Source organism: Triticum dicoccoides, chromosome 1A (assembly GCF_002162155.2).
Source record: "Triticum dicoccoides isolate Atlit2015 ecotype Zavitan chromosome 1A, WEW_v2.0, whole genome shotgun sequence".
NCBI lineage: Eukaryota > Viridiplantae > Streptophyta > Magnoliopsida > Poales > Poaceae > Triticum > Triticum dicoccoides.
In genome coordinates, this window is record NC_041380.1 from 200,564,314 (window position 1) to 200,579,573 (window position 15,260).

Genomic DNA, 15,260 nt, shown 5'->3' on the forward strand with positions numbered 1-15,260 from the left:
TCCCTCCATCTCTATTTTTCTGTTTTTTACTGTAGTTTTTTGCTATTGTATAATGTAGTTTTTTTTTACTGTTTTTTAGTAAGTGTTTAATAGAATTAGTAAGAAAATTAATAGAAGTAGTTGAACTAGTTTATTTTTAGTAAGAACTACTTTATTTTTACTAGTAAGCATGCACGTGCAACGCATGTCTCGACTGAAAGCATGATATACTATGAAACATAAATATTTGTATCATAACATAGCATAATTCTCTTAGAGGATTTCAAATTTGATGCAAGGTGGATAGAATTCCTAAGTCATAAAGACATGTCGACTATTTCATGAACCAACATGCCCCATACCCAAATAGGAAAACGGCAGGCGTCAGCCAGACGATCACATTCGGCGACCGCCCCCCTCCTGAGTTGTACGATCAGGACATGTGCGTCGTTGGATTTGCCCGACTACCTTGGCTCCCATGCCTCCTCGGCACCACTTGTTGCACCACTTCCCAGCAGACGTCGGTCTCCCGCATCACTGCTTGCAGTGACCCACTCCGCAGCTCCACCGTAGTCGACGCTGGCCGCCCCGCGGCACCGCTCGCATCAATGAAACACGGTGTTTGCAGCACCGCCTCACTTGACTCAGAACAGCTGTCGCCGGCTCGCTAGCGCTTCTCGCCTCCCTCACAGAATGGTGTCGCTCCGCTCGCAACAGCAAACCATCATGTTGCATTGATTTCACATCTTTATCACCAAAATAAGGCTACTCATTACCTACGACTAATGTGGTTCGGTGGCCAGCCCTTCCCCGGCCATACTAAGCGACGACCCATACATAACCAGTCAGGAATCTGTCTGACAGATAATACGGGTGCCTAAGCTGGTGAAATATTATGTGGAGATCCTCCCCAATATAGTTCATTTGACATCATTTAGGGTTCATTCTTCCATGGTCAGGTCCTGACCAATGGAGGTATAACAAAATTTGCAATCTATCCATTTTAAATAGAATGTGCCTCCTGTAACTTGCACAAAACGTACAAGCATGTCCTATGCCCAAATAAGGCTAGGTCAGCAATTTTTCTGAAAAATACAGGTAGTCGTTTGAGATTGTAAGTCTATTAGTAACTCTTAGATGACAAATGACAAAATCTAATAGTGATCAGGATGGACATCCATCGTGTCTCTAATTTGGGGCTCTACTTAGCCTTTGTTTGTTTCGTATGAATTTTGGTGGTCCATCAAATTTCCATCTAAGCTTAATAAAACCGAGCCATGCATAACCAGTCTTTCCATGGCCAATAGCAACTGTACACAAAATAGCTCATCCTGAACCGACAAAAGCATCAACTACGATCAGTGATGCATGTGAAATCACATCCTAAATCCTAAAGTATATGGCTACTGAATATCAGGGAACATGAAAGCAGCAAGGCAATGACAAATGGACCAATTCCATGGTAGCATGATCTCTCTGCCCTCCTATCCTTGTGAATCTTGATTATTGGCAGGGAGGAACTTCTGAGTTGCCTTCCTTGGTTCCTGGGTATAGACCCCTGCAGTGCACAACTTTCTGTAGAAAAAATGTAAAATGTTAACATTGTTCTAAATGGATTTGCTAATAAAACTCTAATTTCAAGTAGGTGTGAGTGTGCAAACCATGCAGAACCATTCTTTCAGCCAATTAACATCGTTTTAAAGCAAAAGAAATTGAGAAATGAAAGAACACATCTACGCAGAACCATGGCAAGTTGTCTCTGCATAATAATACCGACAAACTTTGCAAACATATATAGAAAAAGGACCTTATAAATCACTTACATATGAATATGTCTTCTCTAAATGTAGGCCCTAGTTGAGAAGCAAGCCATATCTGGACATTCAGTAACTAAAGCCACAAACTTATCCACCTCTTCATCCTTGATTAACATATTCTATAAGATAGTAGTATATATGTGTATGCAGTGAACAAGGCCCGTATGTTGCAATAGAAGAACACTCTGAATGTAATCAACTGAACTAAAAATTTGCTAATATGTCTAGCATCACACACCTCTCCTCCTCGTTCTTCTCACGACAATTGCATTACATATTATGGTTATACATATCCTCAAACATGTAAGAACTAATATTTTCTTTCTCGCGTGCATGAAGAAATACTTACATTTACATGCTAGAAACGAATAGGATGAAAAGTACATATGTCGTTCATTGTTGTCCTTGTATAAAAACAGTACGAACAAAGACATAAACTCACTAATCCTTGTTGTCTCTCTTTATTTACAGAGAATTTAACCTCTGCCTCATTCAAAGTATTCAAAACATAAATTTCCGCAAACCATAGGTAAAAGCTCCAACTTCCACTAAAACAGGAACCAAATATTGCAGCATAGCATTTTATCACTGAGTAGTTAGAAAGAACAAAAATTGAGCTATTATACCCAGTGAGTATAGTAATACCTTCAATTCTTCAAAGAACAAAAATTGAGCTATTATACCCGGTGAGTAAGCATATAATCATTCAAAGTAACCAAGGTCAGAGGTAAGCAGAAATTATACATATTGTGTGCTCTCGCTTCTTTCTGTACAAAATTTTTGCACCATTTTATACAAAAAACTGCGCATGGTCAGGATTAAACTAATTGTGGACTCATAATCTGAACTTCAAAGAACCGAGTTTTCTTAATCTAAGACAAGAGTATAAATAATGATATGGAAATGAAAATCATAATATAAACCAAGTTCTCGTATGATGGGTAGGAGTTACATTTCAAAAACAGTTTGTAACACATGGCAATACAATGTGATAATCAGGCTTCAGTCATAATGGGTGAAGAATGCTGTAACGCCCCGAGACCGATGCGCCAGGTGTCTTCCAGTTATTCGCCATCGTTGCCTTGTCATTTGCTTGTGTGTCGCATCTTATCATATCATCATGTGCATTGTATCATCATGTTTTTCAAAACTTGCATCTGTCCGGATCTCCCAGTTCTTTCCATTGTCCGTTCTGAGCCCAACAACAGTTGCATGCGCCCGCGGCTTGTCCGAAATAGTGTTTTATAAGTGGCCGGAAAATGTTCTTGGAATGGGATGAAAGTTGGCGTGCGGTGTTGTTATGTTGTAGGTAGGCCGCCTGCCAAGTTTCATCGCGTTCGGAGTCCGTTTGACGCCCCAACGGATAACTATAGCGGCAGTATAGCCGGTCTAACGTCGGACGTTTTCAGTCTCCGAAAACTGTTGCTGGGCTTTCCCTCTCTTTCCTCTCTAGGCCGTCTACACAGCCCACTACCTACCGTCAGGTCCAACCTAACCTCTCTTGTCAGCCCACGGCCCTCCTCGCGCGCGCCCGAAAGCTGCCCCGGAACCGAACCGGACTTTCTTCATCGTTGGATCTGGATCATCCCCAAACGCCTACAAAACATCTCCGTTTTGTTTATTGGACTTCCTAACCTAGTTATCTCGGCCCGTCCGATTTTGATCGGAGGGACCAAATCGCGCTACACCTAGTTCCCCAATTACCTTCGGTTTAGTTTTGCACTCAACCAGTCTATTTTTCTCAACCGCCCGATTTCGATCGAAGGTCTGAATCTACCCTAAACTTCCCCCCTCTTTCAATATATAAAAGACTCCTAGTCTAAATCTGGACAAAACCCTAAAATCTAGGGGGTTTGTCCCTGCCGCCGCCGCCACATTGCATCTCCCACCTCGGGATTGATCCCCATCCAATCAGTTTGTGCGTCCCCGATCCAAAAATCATGTCAATCTCCCCCCTCCAACCAGCGCCTCCCTTGATTCCCTCGTCCACCTCCTGCAGCCTCGAGCGCCCGAGGCCCCAACAACCCGTGCACCAGCCGGCCATCGAAGCTCCTCCGCGGCCTCCTTCCTCGCCCGATGACCAGCGCCGCTGCCGGCAACCACCCCCAGGAACTCGCATCGCCCCCTCCATTTCCTTTCCCTTCCTTTCCCTGTTTTCTTCTCTTCGCTAACCACTCCCTCTCCTCGTGTGCTGTTTCACAGGGAGCGCCATGGCCTCCTCCGATCGATCCTCCGATGCCTCCCCAAGCCTGCAGCGTACCCAGCTCCTCGTGCCCGAGGGCCTCGTGCGCGAGCTCGACCCCGAGCGCGCCTGAGAGGATCTTCCTCCCACTGGCCTCCTCTGCGCCAAGTCCATCGCCGTCACCATCCCGTCGTCAGACCTCCATCCCTGCTGCTCCTCGCCGTTGTCAACTTCCGGCGTGCCGCCAACGATAGTTCCGGCCTCTGCTTTGAGCAGAGGAGGACGCCCGCGTCTCGCCACACCTCGACGCCGGTGCGCCTCCACAGCTAGACCTCACCGGAGCAAGCAGCTACTCCGCGCCGCCCCATGCGCTCCGGTGAGCCCTGTCGCCGCTTCCCTCTCCCTTCGCCTCGCGCTCTTTCTCCTGTCATCACCTCTCCATTGCTCGTGCCTCTCTGTTCAAGCAGGACCGCCTCCATGGATGGCTGTGTCCCGCGCCCGAGCTCCATTAGCCGCCGTCGTTGCCCGGAACCGACGCCGCACGACTCGATCCGCCCGTTCCCGCCGGTTCCCGCCGTCCCCGTCGCTGGGACCCCCTGTCGTCGTCACCTGCATCTCCATGGGCGTGCTGCTGTTTTTGTTCTTCAGAAACAAACAACAGCAGCTCACCCGCTCGTCTCGCTCGCGCGTTGACCGAGCACAGCGCTAGCAGGCCTAGCCGCACACCCCCTGCAGGCCTTCCCTCTCCACTAGTTGGGCCAAGGCCCAGTGGTGAGCAGCCCCAACCTCCCCTGTGCACCTCTGGGCCTGCCAGTTTCGGCCCATTCCATTTTTTTCTGGCCTCTGTGTTTCGCTAATTAACCGGGGAATTATAGTTTTACAGAAAAACCCTCTAACTTCATGCATATAATAACTCTTTAACCGTGCATCGGATTTAAACAAACTTAACATGAAAGTTGCTTAGAATTTTGTGTAGTTTCATAATATGTCATTTTCATCCATGTTTAAAATGTTTAAAATGATGTTTGCATATATTTTCCCATATTGCCATGTTAAAATGATTTATTTCGTAACTAAATAACCGTAGCTCGGTTTTAAATAATCTCTATATGTAAATGGGGTAGAAAAATGCCTAGATTATCATGATGGCTTTACTTTGCATGTTTAACAACTCAAAAAATTGTGTTTAGGACAGAACATTACCAAACCTAATATATGCATATGGGGATTTACCGGAATTGTTGTTCGTTGCTTTCGGCCTCATTTAACCTTGACTAGATAGGTAGTTTTACTTTGCTTCACCCTCTTGCCATGTTTAACAACATTTAATATTATTGGGTACATAAACGAGATCGAACTACATAACTTGAATGTGGTGTTCCGTCAATATGCAACTCGTTGCATATTGAGCTCCACTTAACTTGTAGTGTTGTTTGTGCACTTTGCCATGCCATGCCATGTATCATTTAACCGGACATGCATCATACTTGATTGTGCATCATGCCAGGATTATGTGATGGTTGATTACCATGATTGTTTGCTTCTTTACGGTGTTGCTTCTTCGGGTTGGTTCCCATAACGTCGCGTTTGTGAGGATCCGTTCGACTTCGTCCGTTTGTCTTCTTCATGGACTCGTTCTTCTCCTTGCGGGATTTCAGGCAAGATGAGCATACCCTCGAAATCACTTCTATCTTTGCTTGCTAGTTGCTCGTTCTTTTGCTATGCCTATGCTGCGATACCTACCACTTGCTTATCATGCCTCCCATATTGTTGAACCAAGCCTCTAACCCACCTTGTCTTAGCAAACCGTTGTTTGGCTATGTTACCGCTTTGCTCAGCCTCTCTTATAGCGTTGTTAGTTGCAGGTGAAGATTGGAGTTTTTTGCCTTGTTGGAACATGGATATTTTGTTGGGATATCACAATATCTCTTTTTTTTGCAGGGTACAATATCTCTTATTTAATTAATGCATCTATATACTTGGTAAAGGGTGGAAGGCTCGGCCTTATGCCTGGTGTTTTGTTCCACTGTTGCCGCCCTAGTTTCCGTCATATTGGTGTTATGTTCCCGGATTTTGCGTTCCTTACGCGGTTGGGTTATAATGGGAACCCCTTGATAGTTCGCCTTGAATAAAACTCCTCCAGCAAGGCCCAACCTTGGTTTTACCATTCGCCACCTAGCCTTTTTCCCTTGGGTTAGGCCAGCCCAAGGGTCATCTTTATTTTAAACCCCCGGGCCAGTGCTTGTCTAAGTGTTGGTCCAACCCAGAGCATCGTGCGGGGCCGTCCCTTGGCAACTTGGGTTATGTTGGCTCCCGTACGCTTAGCTTATCCGGTGTGCCCTGAGAACGAGATATGTGCAGCTCCTATCGGGATTTGTCGGCACAGCGGGTGGTCTTGCTGGACTTGTTTTACCATTGTCGAGGATGTCTTGTAACCGGGATTCCGAGCCTGATCGGGTCTTCCCGCTAGAAGGAATATCCTTCGTTGATCGTGAGAGCTTGTGATGGGCTAAGTTGGGACACCCCTGCAGGGTTTTGAACTTTCGAAAGCCGTGCCCGCGGTTATGGGCAGATGTGAATTTGTTAATGTCCGGTTGTAGAAAACCTGAAGTTGACCTTAATTAAAGTACATCAACCGCGTGTGTAACCGTGATGGTCTCTTTCCGGCGGAGTCCGGGAAGTGAACACGGTGTTGGAGTTATGCTTGACGTAGGTTGCTCTAGGATCACCTCTTGGTCATAGTTTCTCGACCGTGCATTGTCTTCTCTTGTCGCTCTCATTTGCGTATGTTAGCCATCATACATGCTAGTCACTTGCTGCAGCTCCACCTCATACCTTTTACCTTACCCATAAGCTTAAATAGTCTTGATCGCGAGGGTGTGAGATTGCTGAGTCCCCGTGACTCACAGATACTTCCAAAACCAGTTTGCAGGTGTCGTTGAACCGTGAAGATGACGCAACCAAGCTCAAGGAGGAGCTCTATGAAGATCGTGTTCTTTATGTTGTTCTGTTTTCCAGTTGATCAGTAGTGGAGCCCAGTTGGGGTCGATCGGGGATCTGTGTAGCTTTTGGGGTAGTCTTCTTTTATTTTGGTTTCGTAATCGGACCTTGTGTGTATTTGGATGATGTAATGCTTTATTCATGTAATTGTGTGAAGTGGCGATTGTAAGCCAACTATGTATCTTTTCCCTTATGTATTACATGGGTTGTGTGAAGATTACCTCACTTGCGACATTGCTTTCAATGCGGTTATGCCTCTAAGTCGTGCTTCGACACATGGGAGATATAGCCGCATCAAGGGCGTTACAAGTTGGTATTAGAGCCTTCCCCGACCTTAGGAGCCCCTTGCTTGATCGAATCGCTGGCGTTATTGAGTCTAGAAATGTTTTGAGTCATTTAGGAATTATATATATCAGAGAGTTAGGACTTCTTTTTACTCCTCAGTCCCTTCGTCGCTCTGGTGAGGCATCCTGACATAGAGTTTTGACTCTTCTCTTCTCAAATTTCACTAAAAAAATTAGGATCACGCGGGTATCTTGGAATCGTTCCGATGGGTTTGTGACGAGAACATTGTTCTTGGTGCCAACTGACATTTAGGGGTTGTGGCAGTGTCCCGGGGAGTTGAGCTCCAAGGTGTTGTCGTCACAATTTTATCGTTGCAGTTCTGGAATACCTGAGCTTAGTTTCGTCGACATCGAAAATCTCTTTTATGCAGTTGTTGGTGAGATAACCTCGATGCCACCCAGTACTGGGGCGGGAGTTCGGGAGTATTGCCATAACTCGTATAACGGATGCTTTTCGAAGGTTGAGGTAGATGATTTCCAAAGGTTTCTTGGTTATGTGTTGAAGGATGGATACAGCTGGATGTAGGATTTGCTAGTTTTGGGTGAGATATTATGCTTCCCCTGTATCCCCAACACTTGATTGCATAATTTCGGGAGTTTATAAGTGGGAATTTAAGTAGCTCTTAGGATATCTTTCCGACAGATGTATGATATGAAATTGGGGTTCGACGTCTAGTGGTCCGCCTATTCACGGTTGGTTTTACAGTGGTCTCATTGTGTCTTAAAGAGTCCTTGGCTATGCCGACTCGGGGACGCTTCGTATGTCATGTGCACTGCCTTGTACATGATGGTGTTGTATGATCGAGCCCGTGTAGGCCCCACCACAAAAACTTCGGACAAAATCTCTATCATATGTTTGTTCCGGCTTATTTTGCAAGACAATCCTTTGTTTTGTTTTGAGTTGTGGTATTCAAGTTGCTTCAAAGTCAAATGTTGATTCCATATCTTTCCTAAACGGTGTTCTCATACTCCGATGTGAATATTAATACTTCTTGATAATCGGGATTGTCATGTCAATCCTTTTCAATCGACGTATTTCTCTTCAAGTGGATCCGATCAACATCTGCAAGATCAACTCAAGTTTTCTCAATGTTGTTTGTTTCATCCATCTCCAAGTTGCCTTTATTTCCCCCCCCTCCCTCCCTTGTTTTCTCCGAGGACTCATATATCTCAATCAAGTATCATTTTATTGATGTGAAAGTCTCTTCTTTCTTTCCTTTCAATGTTCTTACCCGGTGATTTTCATGAAGATCCTATCGGAACCTCAAGTACATCTTTACCCATTATAATTCTTCTCCGGTGGGTCGAATTCAAGTTTTTGGTGTTGATCATATCCTTTACTCGTTTCAAATGTCTTCTCATACGGGTGCAATTCTTAATCATTCACCTCTCGCTATTCTTTGTTCCGGAGTGCTGAAGATATCTCGAGATTCGTGTTTCCGCTTTTAATCCGTTCAAGTTATTTTGAGGATGTTATCTCATTCAAGCCTTTTAATTCAACCGGTGCAATCTCTCTTTTTAATCATTCTAACAGTGTTTTTCTCTTGAGTGGGCCCTAACCCACAGGTCATTTTCCAGGATCTTACCTGACTCTTCTAATTTTACCGGATTTATTCTCAAATTCATTTCAAAATTGACGTAAAAATGAATTGTCATCAGTCAATTGCCCTTCTCCAAGACCTTTCAAATTCTTTTCATCGTTGGCTCAACCTCTTCGCTTTTGATTCTTCCGGAGTGCCTAAACGAGTCATGGTGTTGTTTCTCGTCATCATTCTCGGATTTTGAAGACCGAAGAAGAGTTTTCCCTCCATATTTTATCCGTTCTCTCAGAGATTCATGATTCTAGCTTAATGCCATCCTCTCAAAATTGTTTTCGATTGTGAGAATTTTTTTCACCCATCCGGAGCATTTCATGAGTTGTTTTTCCATTTCTTTTCCCCGAAGGCCATCTTTTCAAATATTATTTATTTCTCAGCTTTCAGCTCTCGTTCTCCAATCTTACGGGTGCATCATTTAAATATTCTCTAATCAATTCATGATCTCTCCGTTCCCTTGTATCTAAACTCTCTCATATATCTTTGTTCATTTGCTAATTCTTACCGGTGATTCATTCCTTTATTTCGTTCGTTTTTCAATTCTTACGGTGGTTTGCTCAAGAGTTCTCTTCCTTCTTCATCATATCAATCCATTCATTGTTCCCAAATCTACCGGTGGTTCATTGAAGACTTTCAAGTTTATGCTATATCTATTTTAAATCCTTTCTATGAGAATAAGTAGTATGCCAAGTCCATTGCTTGTCATCAATTTAATTGGTGAAGAATATGCATAATGTAATTCTTATTCTTGTTTCATCGAGTGAACTCAATTCTCTATTCCGGAGGTTCTTCAAATTCTTGGTTTCAATAGCTCATCTTTCTTTTCCGGAGTTCCAAGCTCTCACAATTATATCATCACGGAGATATATCTAAAGCATTACAAGGTTTCACCTTGTGTTTTCAAATTCCCTTTCTTCTCATTATCCTTTTGTTACCGGAGTTCTCATGAAGGTTCTACATGATGGTTCATCAAGGATTTAATTATTTTTCGAAGTGTTCATCAAGATTCTTTTCAGAGAAGCTCAAGTATTCTTCTTCGTGCAATTCCTTCTACCTTATCTTTTCAGGTGGTGTTATGTTATTTTGACAATTTCTTTTGTGTTTCATGATTCGCAAGTTGTCAGGATTGAGATATTTTTAAATCCATCAATCTCGTCATTGGAGTCATCTAGGGTTATATTTCACCTAAAGCTTTCCCTAAGATTGTTGCTATTAATGGTGATAATATATGATCCTAGTTCTTCATCTATCCTCCCGGTGAAATAACTTTCTCATCTCATTGTCCATATCAATCCAATTCTTTTTCCCCTGAGTGGCAGGTTGTCACCTCGTAATTTGAGATGTATTCCATAAGACCATATCAAGCGTATTCTTTGCGTTGTTGGTGTTCCAACAACTCCGCTCGACCCGTCTCCTAAGGATGCCTTCTCAAGCTCTTTTCTGGCAGAAGTTGACATTTTTCTTCTCCATTCTTTTATTTCAATCAGCTTTCTTCTATTCTTTCATTTCTTCCGGAGGCATTGTGTTGTTGCTCTTTTCAACCCATCATCTCGTTTTGTCAAAGATCATGCTCCTTTCATGCCTATCCATTTAACCGGAGTGTTGTGCCCTTTTGCTCAAGTTCTTTTCGCCTTATCAAACCTTGCACCTCTTTTCAACCGGAGTACTGTATGAGATCTTTGTTACCCCTTGTTCCTTTCATTCAATAGTTCCGGAGGCAGTGTGTTGTGATTTCATCAATTATCTTCTCATCTTATCAAGTTCTTATTCAATTCCTTTTCTTTTCAATTGGAGTGCTGCCCAAAGTTGTTCTTCCTTGTTCATCTTTACTAACGGAGTGTTTTCAACTTTGTTCATCTCCATCGTATTCTTTTCTAGAAATAGCTTAACCTTTTCAAGGTTCTTTGGTTTCACTCATTCGTCAAAGAAGCAACTTAGTTCTACCTCCTCTCTTTCTCTTCCGTTGTCCCTCCGGTGCCATTCTAGATCTCGGGACGAGATCCTCTCGTAGTGGTGGAGTGTTGTAATGCCCCGAGACACCAGGTGTCTTCCAGTTATTCGCCGTTGTTGCCTTGTCATTTGCTTGCGTGTCGCATCTTATCATGTCATCATTTGCATTGCATCATCATGTTTTTCAAAACTTGCATCCGTCCGGATCTCCCAGTTCTTTCTGTTGTCCGTTCTGAGCCCAGCCACACTTGCACGCGCCCTAGGCTTGTCCGAAATAGTGTTTTATAAGTGGCCGGAAAATGTTCTCGTAATGGGATGAAAGTTGGCGTGCGGTGTTGTTATGTTGTAGGTAGGCCGCCTGCCAAGTTTCATCGCATTCGGAGTCCGTTTGATGCCCCAATGGATAACTATAGCGGCAGTATAGCCGGTCTAACATCGGATGTTTTCGGTCTCCGAAAACTGTTGCCGGGCTTTCCCTCTCTTTCCTCTCTAGACCGTCTACACAGCCCACTACCTACCGTCAGGTCCAACCTAATCTCTCTTGTCAGCCCGCGGCCCTCCTCGCGCGCGTCCGAAAGCTGCCTCGGAACCGAACCGGACTTTCATCACCGTTGGATCCGGATCATCCCCAAACATCTACAGAACATCTCCGTTTTGTTTATTGGACTTCCTAACCTAGTTATCTCGGCCCGTCCGATTTTGATCAGAGGGACCAAATCGCGCTACACCTAGTTCCCCAATTACCTTTGGTTTAGTTTTGCACTCAACCAGTCTATTTTTCTCAACCGCCCGATTTCGATCGAAGGGTCTGAATCTACCCTAAACTTCCCCCCTCTTTCCATATATAAAAGACTCCTAGTCTAAATCTGGACAAAACCCTAAAATCTAGGGGGTTTGTCCCTGCCGCCGCCGCCGCACTGCATCTCCCACCTCGGGATTGATCCCCATCCAATTAGTTTGTGCGTCCCTGATCCAAAAATCATGTCGATCTCCCCCCTCCAACCAGCGCCTCCCCTGATTCCCTCGTCCACCTCCTGCAGCCCCGAGCGCCCGAGCGCCCGAGGCCCCAACAACCCGTGCACCAGCCGGCCACCGAAGCTCCTTCGCAGCCTCCTTCCTCACCCGATGACCAGCGCCGCTGCCGGCAACCACCCCCAGGAACTCGCATCGCCCCTCCGTTTCCTTTCCCTTCCTTTCCCTGTTTTCTTCTCTTCGCTAACCACTCCCTCTCCTCGTGTGTTGTTTCACAGGGAGCACCATGGCCTCCTCTGATCAATCCTTCGATGCCTCCCCGAGCCTGCAGCGTACCCAGATCATCATGCCCGAGGGCCTCGCGCGCGAGCTCGACCCCGAGCGCGCCTGAGAGGATCTTCCTCCCACTGGCCTCCTCTGCGCCAAGTCAATCGCCGTCACCGTCCCGTCGTCAGACCCCCATCCCTGCTGCTCCTCGCTGTTGTCAACTTCTGGCGCGCCGCCAACAACAGTTCCGGTCTCTGCTTTGAGCAGAGGAGGACGCCTGCGTCTCGCCACACCTCGATGTCGGCGCGCCTCCATAGCTAGACCTCGCCGGAGCAAGCAGCTACTCCGCGCCGCCCCATGTGCTCCGGTGAGCCCTGCCGCCGCTTCCCTCTCCCTTCGCCTTGCGCTCTTTCTCCTTTCCTCACCTCTCCATCGCTCGTGCCTCTCTATTCGAGCAGGACCACCGCCATGGATGGCTGTGTCCCGCGCCCGAGCTCCATCTGCCGTCGCCGTTGCCCGGAACCGACGCCGCACGACTCGATCCGCCCGTTCCCGCCGCTTCCCGCCGTCCCCGTCGCTGGGACCCCCCTGCCGTCATCGCCTGCATCTCCATGGGCATGCTGCTGTTTCTGTTCTTCAGAAACAAACAACAGCAGCTCACCCACTCGTCTCGCTCGCGCATTGACCGAGCGCAGCGCTAGCAGGCCTAGCTGCGCGCCCCCTGCAGGCCTTCCCTCTCCACTAGTTGGGCCAAGGCCCAGTGGTGAGCAGCCCCAGCCTCCCCTATGCACCTCTGGGCCTGCTAGTTTCGGCCCATTCCATTTTTTTCTGGCCTCTATGTTTTGCTAATTAACCGGGGAATTATAGTTTTACAGAAAAACCCTCTAACTTCATGCATATAATAACTCTTTAACCGTGCATCGGATTTAAACAAACTTAACATGAAAGTTGCTTAGAATTTTGTGTAGTTTCATAATATGTCATTTTCAGCCATGTTTAAAATGTTTAAAATGATGTTTGCATATATTTTCCCATATTGCCATGTTAAAATGATTTATTTCATAACTAAATAACCGTAGCTCGGTTTTAAATAATCTCTATATGTAAATGGGGTAGAAAAATGCCTAGATTATCATGATGGCTTTACTTTGCATGTTTAACAACTCAAAAATTGTGTTTAGGGCAGAACAGTACCAAACCTAATATATGCATATGGGGATTTATCGGAATTGTTGTTCGTTGCTTCCGGCCTCATTTAACCTTGACTAGATAGGTAGTTTTACTTTGCTTCACCCTCTTGCCATGTTTAACAACATTTAATATTGTTGGGTACATAAACGAGATCGAACTACATAACTTGAATGTGGTGTTCCGTCAATATGCAACTCGTTGCATATTGAGCTCCACTTAACTTGTAGTGTTGTTTGTGCACTTTGCCATGCCATGCCATATATCATTTAACCAGACATGCATCATACTTGATTGTGCATCATGCCATGATTATGTGATGGTTGATTACCATGATTGTTTGCTTCTTTCCGATGTTGCTTCTTCGGGTTGGTTCCGATAACGTCGCGTTTGTGAGGATCCGTTCGACTTCGTCCGTTTGTCTTCTTCATGGACTCGTTCTTCTCCTTGCGGGATTTCAGGCAAGATGACCATACCCTCGAAATCACTTCTATATTTGCTTACTAGTTGCTTGTTCTTTTGCTATGCGTATGCTGCGATACCTACCACTTGCTTATCATGCCTCCCATATTGTTGAACCAAGCCTCTAACCCACCTTGTCCTAGCAAACCGTTGTTTGGCTATGTTACCGCTTTGCTCAGCCCCTCTTATAGCGTTGTTAGTTGTAGGTGAAGATTGGAGTTTTGTGCCTTGTTAGAACATGGATATTTTGTTAGGATATCACAATATCTCTTATTTAATTAATGCATCTATATACTTGGTAAAGGGTGGAAGGCTCGGCCTTATGCCTGGTGTTTTGTTCCATTCTTGCCGCCCTAGTTTCCGTCATATCGGTGTTATATTCTCAGATTTTGCGTTCCTTACGCGGTTGGGTTATAATGGGAACCCCTTGACAGTTCGCCTTGAATAAAACTCCTCCAGCAAGGCCCAACCTTGGTTTTACCATTCGCCACCTAGCCTTTTTTCCCTTGGGTTAGGCCAGCCCAAGGGTCATCTTTATTTTAAACCCCCGGGCCAGTGCTTGTCTAAGTGTTGGTCCAACCCAGAGCACCGTGCGGGGCCGTCCCTTGGCAACTTGGGTTACGTTGGCTCCCGTACGCTTAGCTTATCCGGTGTGCCCTAAGAACGAGATATGTGCAGCTCCTATCGGGATTTGTCGGCACAGCGAGTGGTCTTGCTGGACTTGTTTTACCATTGTCGAGGATGTCTTGTAACCGGAATTCCGAGCCTGATCGGGTCTTCCCGCTAGAAGGAATATCCTTCGTTGACCGTGAGAGCTTGTGATGGGCTAAGTTGGGACACCCCTGCAGGATTTTGAACTTTCAAAAGCCGTGCCCACGGTTATGGGCAGATGTGAATTTGTTAATGTCCGGTTGTAGAAAACCTGAAGTTGACCTTAATTAAAATACATCAACTGCGTGTGTAACCGTGATGGTCTCTTTCCGGCGGAGTCCGGGAAGTGAACACGGTGTTGGAGTTATGCTTGACGTCGGTTGCTCTAGGATCACTTCTTGATCATAGTTTCTCGACTGTGCATTGCCTTCTCTTCTCGCTCTCATTTGCGTATGTTAGCCATCATACATGCTAGTCACTTGCTGCAGCTCCACCTCATACCTTTTACCTTACCCATAAGCTTAAATAGTCTTGATCGCGAGGGTGTGAGATTGCTGAGTCCCCGTGACTCACAGATACTTCCAAAACCAGTTTGCAGGTGTCGTTGAACCGTGAAGATGACGCAACCAAGCTCAAGGAGGAGCTCTATGAAGATCGTGTTCTGTATGTTGTTCTGTTTTCCAGTTGATCAGTAGTGGAGCTCAGTTGGGGTCGATCAGGGATGTGTGTAGATTTTGGGGTAGTCTTCTTTTATTTTGGTTCCGTAGTCGGACCTTGTGTGTATCTGGATGATGTAATGCTTTATTCATGTAATCGTGTGAAGTGGCGATTGTAAGCCAACTATGTATCTTTT